General features: G+C 37.7%; 1 protein-coding gene across 10 annotated transcripts in view; it reads right to left on the bottom strand.

Annotated features, from left to right (window-relative positions):
- The window catches only part of NRG3 (neuregulin 3), a 1,044,350-nt gene that overhangs the window by 614,623 nt on the left and 417,195 nt on the right, over window positions 1-12,532 (bottom strand). The window lies entirely within an intron of this gene.

Here is a 12,532-nt window from a genome sequence, read left to right as displayed (position 1 = left end):
AAAGGGGTCATGCTTAAGCAGGTAGACTTTTGGCTTTCTGTAACTGTCCCCATCATATATATACAGCACTCAGCAGTAGTTATGTCCACATAACTACTCCTTTGATTTCCTCCTAGCCTTCAATTGCCAGGGAGGATGAAATGAATGCACAGTCAGCCTTGTAAAGGCCTCCCAACTTTTGGCCTGGAATACATACACTCATACCTGTTTACCCGGACACAGCTGGAAACCATAACTCAAGTTCAAAGGATCTGGCTTTAAATGGCCTGGGGACAGTGTCTCTTCCCAATCACACATCCATCATCAGGCTGTATGTGCGTTACCCTAGCATCCTGAGAACACCTCGATGGAAAGATAAAGAGGACTTTCCAGAGGCCAGGGCTGGTCATACTAACTGCTCCAATGTGGCCTTGGTGAGGTCATTTCAGAGATGGCATCTGAGACTGAGGGCATTCACAAACTGAGCCCTGCCTCAAAGGACAGTATTCAGAACACTACATTCAGGACTGGCCCAACTAAAAGATGATATAATAATCACAATGCTATTTTTATGGTGCTTTTCTATCATCGATCTACTTTTATGGACATCATTTAATTCAGCATAGTCGTGTGATGGAACAGGAATTGTTATTTTTCAATATGGGTAAGAAAACCCAAGTTCAAAGAGGAGGAATAATTTGTTGAAGCTGCATGGACTAATGATGTTGCCCCAGATCTCCTTGTCTTGTGATCCTCTGCCTCGACGTTGTCAATAATCCCTTTTACACAGGAGGTGCCATCACTAAACACCCCCTAAATCAAGTACAAATCTAAGGACAGAATGGAATCCCATCATTTACAGCTTAGGGAGAATACAATCAATGTGGTGAGTACTTGCCTTTCAAGTACTTTTGGGTACTGAACTTTCATTACAGCCTCTAGCAGCCAGGGAGGTAGCAGATGCAAGGAACGAGACTGAAAGGGGACCAGAGCACAGCATCTTCAGCTCCTATCTGTTTATATTTCAGATCTTAGGTCTTCTTTTTACAGATGAATTTTTCTGGGGATAACTTTGGCTGCCTATTTGGAATGGTTTTCCCAAACAATTTGCTAAGATTCTAGCCTCCACAATACAGACTTAGATATGCCAGTATGTCTTCAGTAGCACTCTTCAGAAGAGTCAACTTCCAGAATTTATGTAAATCAAGCCTTCTGCTCTTCTTTTTCCTTTCTTACTGATTATTTACTGTGTGGAAGGCCCTGTGTTACTTATTGGTAACACAGAATAAACAAAATATCGTTGCTTGTGAATATTCAGGGAAAAGGGAATTGCCATGGGAAGAGAACCAATATTTGTTGAGTAATGAGCCAGCTCCAGGCTTCTGTCTTGGATGCTTTATACATGCCACATCATTGACTCCTCCCCTATACCATATATGTCTTATTGTCCTGATTTTGCAGAGAGGTTAAATAATTTGTTCCAAGTCATACAGCCAGAATGTCCTATACTCATGATTCACTAGCTGGGACAGCACCTGTAAGATGGAGTTCAGACTATTAAGGTGATAATGATTACAGGCGATACATCCCAGGTCTACCATTTACTACTTGAATGATTGTGGACAAGATGTTTAACTTCTAAATGCCTCAGTGTCTTTGTCTATAAGATGGGAGAGCAGCTGGAAACCTCCTTTATGATTAGAGTATTAAATAATACACAGAGTGTACTCAGCACCAGGCACACGAAAAGTATTTAGTCAGTTCTTGGTAACTATCAGACAGCAAGCCCATACTTGCTCATCTAATTTACTGATCCTACATGATACCTTGCACGCCCATATCTTCAAGTTTTAGTTTTGTTTTGTTTTTGTTTGGTTTGATTTAACCATAATGAAAAAATAAAGACATATTTTTTGGCAGAGCTAGTGAGTACTATTTCAATCATAAAAAAAAAAAACAAACCAAAAAAAACAATTTGTTTCACTAATCACTTGGTCCATCTCCACTTCTATACAGGTAGAGAAGAGAACAAGTCAAGAGATCATTTCATTAATGCTCCTTGGGAACACAGGCAATGACATTACAGTCTCAATTATTTAGAGAAAATCACTTAAGATGAAAGTATGGGTGTATGATGAACCTAGAAAGAAACAATTGCCTCAAACAATAAGGCTCTAGTTTGTTTGTTTGTTTGTTTGTTTGTTTGTTTAAAGTAATCTCTATACACAACATGGGGATCAAACTCACAACCCTGAGCTCAAGTGTTGCAATGCTCACCAACTAGGCCAGCACTCCGAGGCTCCACTTTAAATTCATCTTATGAGTAATGCTAGATGATCCCACCACTTGAAGATATCTCATTTTTCTTATTAGGAATCTCAGAGAATAACAGCTGCTCAGTACTCAGGGGAGGAGCTACAAAGAAATGTCTCCTTCAGTTGGACAATCTTTAGGAGGAGGAACAAAAAGCTTCCTCCTGTGTGGTAACATTGACAAGCTAACTTCTAGTGCTGATTTTGGTCTGAGATTTGACATTTCACAAAATGAATTCTTCATACCTAGATAAGCGGGGATGGGGAAAGAGGGAGAGAAAGAGACAGAAGAAGAGGAGGAGGAGAGAGAGAGATAATTTTTTATTGTTGGTCAAAGAACAAACATCTGTCTCTCCAGTTTTTGTATCCTGCCTCTGCCAAAATTGTAGCCCTCCCTGGATACACTTCTTACAGTATTTTGCAAGTAGAAAAAAAATGATTGAAAGAAACTGTTGGCGTATTCAACCCTCTACCCTTATGGCCCTTTCACATACAATAGCCTAAAGTGGTTGATGTGTGTATTTTGGAAAATACAATATTATTCTTTTGTGCTGCATTGTGTCAGCGTTATTCATTTTCTTTCAATTTCATTTGAATGAAAGCTGAAATCTCCAGACTACTTTGATAGTTGTATAAAAATAGTTTTATGTGGTAGAGAATGCTTCTGTCCCCATGGCATAATAGCACACTAACATTTTGGGGGGCATTCATTATTGGCAGGATAATAGACATAAACCCAGAAATGAACAGCATTCAATCTGAGTCTGCCTGATAGAAAAATCCATAATTCACCTCTTTGACGTGCTCAGGAAACACAGCACAAGTCACATCACCTTTTGGGTGCCTGCTCTAACCTTCTATTCACAAAACAGGAAGTGCAAGAATGAGGAAGATTAATGATATTGCAGCAATGCCACACTGACAATCGGAGATCACTTGTATATGAAAAGATTACTCTGACAGTGGTGAGAAGGATGGATTGGAGGCGGAGACTGGAGGCTCCCAACGAAAGCTCTTAAGGGGCAGTGGCAGTTATCCAGGAGATAGAATGAAGGACTGAAAAGGAAGTTATGACAAGAAGCGGAAGCAAATGTGACTGCAGAAATAATCTGGAGAGGGGGGCCTGGGTGGCTCAGTCGGTTAAGCGGCCGACTTCGGCTCAGGTCATGATTTCGCAGTCCATGAGTTTGAGCCCCGCATCGGGCTCTGTGCTGACAGCTCAGAGCCTGGAGCCTGTTTCAGATTCTGTGTCTCCCTCTCTCTCTGACCCTCCCCGGTTCATGCTATGTCTCTCTCTGTCTCAAAAATAAATAAATGTTAAAAAAAATTAAAAAAAAAAAAAGAAAGAATCTGGAGATAGACTGGCCTCACATTGGTTATGAAGACTGAGGAATAAGGAGGGCTTGACACCATCATCATCATCATCATCATCATCATCAGAATCAACCAAGATACATCAAAGAAAGGACCAAGTCAGGAGCAGCAATTTAAGCTGAAAGGTGCTGACATTATGGGCTAGCTTAAGACACCTGTTCAAACTTCTACCCTTGACTCTTCCCTCCCTGAACATTCTTATTCAAAGGCTCCATGTCCCTGTTCCTGATACATGCTTCTTGTTTGCCTCTTTGTTTTGGTGAGTTATTTAGCTTCCTTTTTATCTGACTTCCCTTCCCCCATGACTTGGAATATAGATGATTTTCCAGGAAGTCAGGTTATTATCGATACACCCTCCTTCCTGGCAGCAGAATACCTTACATGCAGAAAATGGAATTCTCCCAGGTGTTCCAACTTGGACCGTACAGGGCATCAGAAACCACCAACCAATCAGTGGATGGTTACTTCAAGAACTACTAATACTTTTTTTTTAATGCAAAGCAATTTGTAAAATGAAACACTATCACCTTCAGTTCAACTAAGAGATCTTGAAATACATCAAGTGGCAACATGGGAGGTGTTTTCTTTTAAAATTTCATCCATGGCAGTTTAAAACTTTGTACCAATTTATTTTTCTCCAGTCATACAATCTCATAGGAATTTGTACAAAATGTATTTATTCATAGGCAACATTAGGGGAAGGATGGGAGACAGTAGCTTACGTACATCTGGGCTGTCCTTCACCCCAACAACCTCCCAGACAACATATGAAGGTGCTGGTGAAGCCTCAGACACTGTCAAGGGTCCTAAAGTCTAGAGTTGGTGCAAGAGACTACTCTGAGACTTAGGAGATCTTAGGAATTAATACTGGAAATTTCCAGGAGAAGATAACAGTGGTGGACCCTGGCAGGTACATGATCTTCAGAGAACTTTGGATCCCAGAAATAATGGGTGGCATGCATTCAAAAAAGTGTGCCTGATTTCTCTAGTTCCCAAACAGTTGAGGGACAGTTGAGCCAGGAGTGAGTCCTATCTATATCCGAGGTTAGAACACCTAGAAGAGAAGGAAAACAGTCTTCCCAGGCTTTTGTTTTAAAGTTTATTTATTGATTTTGAGAGAGAGCATGAACACGCGAGAGCACACACACACACGTGTGAGTGCGGGAGAGGCAGAGAGAGGGAGAGACAGAGACCCAAACAGGGTCAGCGCAGAGCCCGATGTGGGGCTCAACCTCATGAACTGTGAGATCATGACCTGAGCCAAGGTCAAGAAGTAGATGCTTAACTGACTGAGCCACCCAGGCAGCCACCCAAGGCTTTTTTTTTTTTTAGTAGGAAATTGACACCATGCTTTTGCTACATTATTGGACCATGGCAGAAGAGACTACAACACTTCCTGACATTTGTGGCCTGGCTCCAACTTAATGTACTTACAGAGCTGAACCAGAGTTCTAGGGAGCAGATGAAAGGAAAATTCTAGCACATTGAAGAAGTCCTGCAGCCAGAGAACAAGTGAAATAATCAGGAAGGATCCTAATAAATAACAGCTTCTGAGATCTACAGATTAATACATGAACTACAAAGTAGAAAGAAGAAATTCTGGTATGAATACAGCTGTATATACAGAATTTTTCCCCTAATTCTTCCTGTAATCATAAAAAGTAACAAAAATAATATACACAAACTCCATTTTCAGGGACATTAGATGACATAAGTAGTCACTTGCATAAGTAGCTGAGATCGAGTAGAAGCCACAGGGGGGGAAGGAAAGAGAAGACATATTGGACATGTCAAGAGAGCCCAGAAGCAGAAAAATCTCCAAAAGCCAAAAAAAAAAAAAAAAAGAAAAAGAAAAAGAAAAAATACACTTCTTGAAAGTGAGAGACTCTTGAGGTTCAAAAACTATACCTCCTGTTTGGAATAAAAGACAGGAACTTGAGGAAGTAGCCCTCTTAAACCAAGTTGAGTTCAAGATCATATAAGAAAAGAAATCTCAAAAATAGCAACAAAATGTATCCACTCACAAGAGAAAACCATTGCAATGAAACACAGGAAAATATGATCAAGTATTCAGCTAAGAATTAAAAATAAATTAAGTAAGTAATCATATTGATGAGGTAAAACCAAAAAGCAAAAATGTAAAACACTATGAAAAAGATAGTGTAACCACAGAAAAAAGATGAAATATAAATATGAGCTGGGAAAAGTAAGGAAAGAAATAGAAAATGTTAAAAATTTTTGTCAGAAAAAGATGAAATTGAGAGAGAAAAATGAGGTTGTATGTGGTGGTAAATTTGAAAAAAGGAATTACAGGTAGAAATAAAAAATCAAATAAAAGGAAAAAAAATAAAGAAAATATATTAACTTATTAATTAAAATTTTAATTTAAAAAATTTAATGTTTTTATTTATTTTTGAGAGAGAGACAGACAGAGCATGAGCAGGAGAGGGGTAGAGAGAGAGGGAGACACAGAATCTGAAGTAGGCTCCAGGCTCTGAGCTGTAAGCACAGAGCCCGACGCAGGGCTCGAACCCACCGCGAGATCATGACCTGAGCTGAAGTCGGATGCTCCACCGACTGAGCCACCCAGGTGCCCCAAAAAAGAAAAACATCTTAAAATGACTTAAGAGAGAAAATGAGAAATGCATAATATCAGCTAAGCAGATTCAATATACGTAATTCAAGTCTCTGACAAAGAAAGCCAAACAGGGAGATGTAACAAGTATCACAGATATTAGTTTTAGTATAATGAATAATACAGACAATTATAATAAAAATGTAAAATAAAGAAGACAACTCAAAATTGAAAAAGTTCCAATAAGTACCCCAGAAAGTTGGTTAATACAGTCTACACTGTCAAACATCCTTAAGCATTAATATTTTTAAATGACTTCATAGTTTTTGCCTCATTACCCACAATTTTTTTCTTAGTTTTGAAAAGGGAATATATGGCTAGTCTTGGGTTCCGCACATCATCCAACAATATAGAAGACACTCTAGAAAAAAAACAACCAACCAACCAAACAAAAAAAAACAAATGAGTTCCCAACTCTCACTTAATTATAAAAGTACACATGTTTCAGGGCGCCTGGGTGGCTCAGTCAGTTGAGTGTCCAACTATAGCTCAGGTCATGATCTCACACTCCGTGAGTTCGAGTCCTGGGTCAGGCTCTGTGCTGACAGCTGAGCCTGGAGCCTGCTTTGGATGCTGTGTCTCCTTCTCTCTCTGCCCCTCCCCCGCTCACACTTTGTCTCACTCTGTTTCTCAAAAATAAATAAATGTAAAAAAAAAAAAAAATTAAAAAAAAAGTACACGTGTTTCAATATGAAAGGCCCGAGTAAACATTGTCTTCGTGACAGAGGATTTTAATTCATCTCCCAAAGATAACGACGTTCAAGTGAATAAAACTGTTTAAAAACATAGAAAAGTCTAAATAACATGGTTAGTAAGATAGAACTTACTGACATAATATACATACCTATATGTACATAAGTATGTGCATACTTGTATATGTTTGTATGTATAAAACATTTGTCATAGGGGGCGCCTGGGTGGCTCAGTCGGTTAAGCAGCCGACTTCGGCTCAGGTCACCATCTCATGGTCTGTTGAGTTCGAGCCCCGCGTCGGGCTCTGTGCTGACAGCTCAGAGCCTGGAGCCTGTTTCAGATTCTGTATTCTCCCTCTCTCTGACCCTCCCCCGTTCATGCTCTGTCTCTGTCTCAAAAATAAATAAAAAACGTGAAAAAAAATAAAAAATAAAACATTTGTCATACAACAAAGAATACAATTTATATGTACCCATGTGATAGCCACAAAAACTGACCATATAATAAGCACACAAATATATCAATAAATGCACAGAGGTTATTTGTTGATAAAAAACACATAATACTGTAAGAAATTAATAAGACAACAAATACTCTCCTAACTAGGAACTAAAAAAGGTCCTAACTCTGTGCCATAAAAAATTGTAAATTTCAATCCCAGATTTTTAAAAATAATAGTACTGAAAATCAGAACCTGCATACAGGTGAAGCTGTATGACATGAATAATTGTCTCAGAAAACATAATTTACCGAAGCCATTTTAGTAAGATTCAAAATCTAAATGGACAATAGATGAAACTGGCAAAGAACAACACACCTCCCCCAGACTAGCAGGCTCAGATGTCTTCACTAGACTTCTATCAGAACTTTAAGGCAGCTGACTTTATTTAAACTCTATTAGAATATAAAAGAAAAGGAAACTCTTCGAATTAGTTTTAAAGAAGAATGTATAAGAGTCATTCCAGAGTCTGATCATGACAGCAAAGGAAATAAAACTACACATCAATACTACTCTAAAATAGTACTATAAAAGCCCCACATAAAAGATTAGCAAATTGAATGCAGCAGCATGTTAAAAGAACAATACATCATGATCAAGTGATGCTAATACCAGAGATGTAAGGATCATTCAATATTAGATCTATTTATATACACAGTCATATTAATGAGCCCAAGGAGGAAAATCATATAATCATCTCAAAGATGCTAAACCCTACATTGACATAATTCATTGATGATTTATTTAAAAAATCAATAAAATAGTAATCAATGTTAACTAAAATTATTGTGGTAATCATCTCACTACATATATATCAAATCATTATATTGTACATCTTAAATTAATACAATGCTTTATGTCACTTATATCAATAAAATTGATAAAAACCTACTAATGGATGGATACTGGCCTTTTCAAGACAAATATATTACATCAAACTAAAATGGTCTGGTGCTTAATGTGAAACATTAACAGGCATTCCTTCTAAACTGGGAATAAGAACATTATGTCTCCTATCATCAGTATTCCTTAAGATCATATTTCAGCTCATTAGAAATCAATTAGTCAATCACATTCAATCAATTAAAAGAATAAAAGAAACTGGATGCATAAAATTTGAAAGGAGGAGACAAAAATAATCACTATTTACAGTTAGAATTGCATATGTTGGGGTGCCTCGGTGTCTCAGTCGGTTAAATGCTGGACTCTTGGTTTCAGCTCAGGTTATGATCTCATGGTTCATGAGTTCAAGCCCTACATCGGGCTCCATGCTGATGGTGCAGAGCCTGCTTAGGATTCTCTCTCTCTCCCTGTCTCTCTGCCACTCCCCTGATCACTCTTTCACTCTCTCTCAAAATAATAAACTTAAAAAAATAAAGAATTGCATATGTGGAAAATCTAAGAATCAACTAAAAATTACTATATAAAGTTAACATACTAAAATCAGTAGCTTGTCTATAGGAAGATAATAACTACAGTAAGATACATTAGTGAAAATTCCAGAACAAAAAATAAAGTATCTGAAAACAAACAAAAAAAAACATATAAAATAAGTGAAATAGGAAATAATTAAGACACTATTAATTGAAACCAAAGAATTCTTGAACAAATGGAAAGTCATAACAGGTTCTAAATGGGAAGTCTCACCATCATTTACATGCCATTTCCTCATTAGTAGACTTATATATTATCATTGTCCTTATAAAATTCCCTACAGGTTTTTCTCTTTTAACAAGACAAGCTTATTCTAAAGTCAGTATGGAAATTATATCAAATAAATATAAGCCAGGAAAGCTTTTTAAAAAAAGAACAATGAGAGAGAATTGGTCCTACCCGATATTAAAATGCATTATAAATGTGTTCCAGAAACTGAGAAACTAACAGACATGTGAGCAAGAAGATCAGAGGAGAAATCCCAAGGAAATCTGTTGTAAGTACAATCTTAAAATGGCCCACAATATTCTCTGTGTCATCCCTTCCCCTGGCGTGTACATGGAATATGTGAAAATGACAGAATGTCACCTCATGATCACACTACATTCATTATACGGCAACAATGAAGTGTTTTGCAGATGTGATGAAGGTCCTTAATCCGCTGGTCAGGGCTTGGGTAGGTAACCACGAGGTCCTCTTGGGGCTCAGAGTAGCCCCAGGTTGACAGCAAGAAAGCAGGGACTTCAGTCCTATAACTTCAAGGCATTGAAATCTGCCAACTACTATATGAGCTAATAACAGCAGAACCTACCTATTCGGACCAATACAATGACTCAAAATCCAAAAAATTCAGAAGCCAAACAAACAACCTCACCTACCAAATATATATATATATATATACACATACACACATATATATGTACATATATATATACACATATATGTATATATATACATATACATATATGTGTATATATATATTTATGTTTATTTATTTTTGAGAGAGATGAGAGAGAGAGAGAGAAAGAGAGATTGTGAATAGGGCAGTGGGTGGGGGGCAGAGAGAGAGGGAGACACCGAATCTGAATCAGTCTCCAGGCTCTGAGCTGTCAGCACAGACAGAGCCCGACACGGCACTCAAACCCACAGACTGTGAGATCAGGACCTGAGCTGAAGTCAGATGCTCAACCACCACAGAGGTGTTCCCCCAAAATATACATACTTCTAAATATTCTGTGCAAAAAGAACCCCTTAAGAAAAATCAAAAGACAAACGATTGCCTGAAAACATTAATTTTATTTATAAACTATTTGAAAAAGTGCTTATCTCCCTATTATGTAAAGTGCTCTTAGGAAATTAGAAAAAGAATGATCACACAGGAGAAATATACTAAGAAATAGACAATTATGAAACAGTAATTGTGAGTGGCTCTTAGACATATGAAGAGAGCCCAGTCACAATCTAAATAAGAAAAATAGATTTAAACTGCACAGTGGTACAATTTTTCACCTATCAAACTGGCCAGAAAAAAATTCTAAAATTTCAGAATTTTGACAATGTTGGTAAAGCTGCAGGAAGACAGGAAGACAGGCATGCCCATACATTTCTGTTAGGAACATTGTTTGGTGATAGAAACCCTTGGAAAACAATTTGGCCTTGTCCAACAAAATATACAAACATATACTATGATACCACAGCTCTACTTCTGGGAATGTATCCTAGACATACTTGATTAAGAATGGACAATGTTATTCACTGTCACCTTGCTTGAATTAGAAATATTTAAAACAACCTAAATAACTCTAAAGGAGGGACCAGATATATTTATATCCATCTTCTATTAAAAATTGTTAGGGGCGCCTGGGTGGCTCAGTCAGTTAAGTGTCTGACTTCAGCTCAGGTCATGACCTCGCAGTCTGTGAGTTTGAGCCTCGCCTCGGGCTCTGTGCTGACAGCTCAGAGCCTGGAGCCTGCTTCGGATTCTGTGTCTCCCTCTCTCTCTGCCCCTCCCCTGCTCATGCTCTGTCCCTCTCTATCTCAAACATAAAATAATAAAAACATTAAATTTTATTTTAAATAAAAATTGTTAAAGTATTTTCCTGAGTTTGTTATTACAAAGAGTATTTCAGTGGCTTAAAACACTGTGTCACAGGGCACCTGGGTAGCTCAGTTGGTTAAGCACCTGACTTTTGGTTTTGGCTCATATCATGATCTCATGATTTGTGAGCTCAAGCCCCTCATCAGGCTCTGTGCTGACAGTGCAGAGCTTGCTTGGGATTCTTTTTTTTTTTTTTTCTTTTCTTCAGACACTTAACCTACTGAGCAACCCAGAAGCCCTGGGTAAGAGATTTTTGTTTTGTTTTGTTTGTTATTTTTTAAAATTTACATCCCAATTAGTTAGCATATAGTGCAACAATGATTTCAGGAGTAGACTCCTTAGTGCCCCTTACCCATTTAGCCCATCCCTCCTCCCACAATCCCTCCAGCAACCCTCAGACAGTGAGGGGGACAAAACAAAGAGACTCATAAATATGGAGAACAAACCGAGGGTTACTGGAGGGGATTCTTTATCTCCCTCTCTCTCTGCCCCTCCTTGCTCATGCTCTCTCTCTCAAAAGTAAATAAATAAACTAAAAAAAAAAATAATGTCACATTCCCCATATGATGACAATATTCAAGGTATAACATGAGCCTCTAAAAAATTATAATAAAGTCCTCAGGTGAACTGAAAGGATCAGACAGTACAGAGGAAGATTATGTATCTCTCTGTACATATGCATATATATGTGTGTGAGGGAAGGAACGCTAAAATTGTTCTAGGGTTTATCTTTCCGGAATGTAAGAGAGAATAGTAGGGCCTTGACAGTGTCTTGCTGGGGGAAACAGAGTACATCTTATTCCTATCTGATGGTAGAGAGATGTGTTGGATTAAGAATACTAGAAGAGAAAAATAAAATGTTGAGTCTCTAAATGATTTAATTCAACCTCAGGTAAAATTGTAGTTGAACCTGGAGGCCACATGTTTCATTGAACAGTTAATGAATAATCTTAAGAAGCAGGAAGGCTGTTGACACAGGTGCTTTGAGAATACATTGCATTAAGTTAGACATTACAAACCATTACTGCGATGATGGTAAAAGCTTCAGACTATTTACAAGTCAGATATCTTAGGGATGTTAAGTCTATATACATTAGGCACGTTAAGGTAAAGGTCCTTTCTTGTCAGATTTAAACTTATTTGAAATCCTGTCACCATGAAATTGAGTCCTGGCTAGTTTGTTTACAAGAAGCTCTCCTGGAATACCCTGACTTAACTAAAACAATTTATTGTTAAATAAGCCCTCACTTAAGACACTGATGTTATTTTAACTGGTTTGTGGTATGAAATTGTATGGCTCTTTTTATGTTTGTATGAAGAAATGAACTTATTTATCAATTTTTAATATTTAGCTACTAACAGTGACCTCACCAGTCTTACTGTGTATATAAGCAGTATATAAAGTATATACATAGTATATAAACCAGTGTAGTCCAGGAGAATTCTCTGCAATAATAGAAACGGTCTCTAAATGTGTACTTAGCAGTATGGTAGCCACTAGCTTCCTA

This window comes from Acinonyx jubatus, chromosome D2 (genome assembly GCF_027475565.1).
Source record: "Acinonyx jubatus isolate Ajub_Pintada_27869175 chromosome D2, VMU_Ajub_asm_v1.0, whole genome shotgun sequence".
In the NCBI taxonomy this organism is placed as follows: Eukaryota; Metazoa; Chordata; class Mammalia; order Carnivora; family Felidae; genus Acinonyx; species Acinonyx jubatus.
Note: the sequence above shows the minus strand (reverse complement) of the source record. Positions and strands in the feature narration are given on the sequence as shown.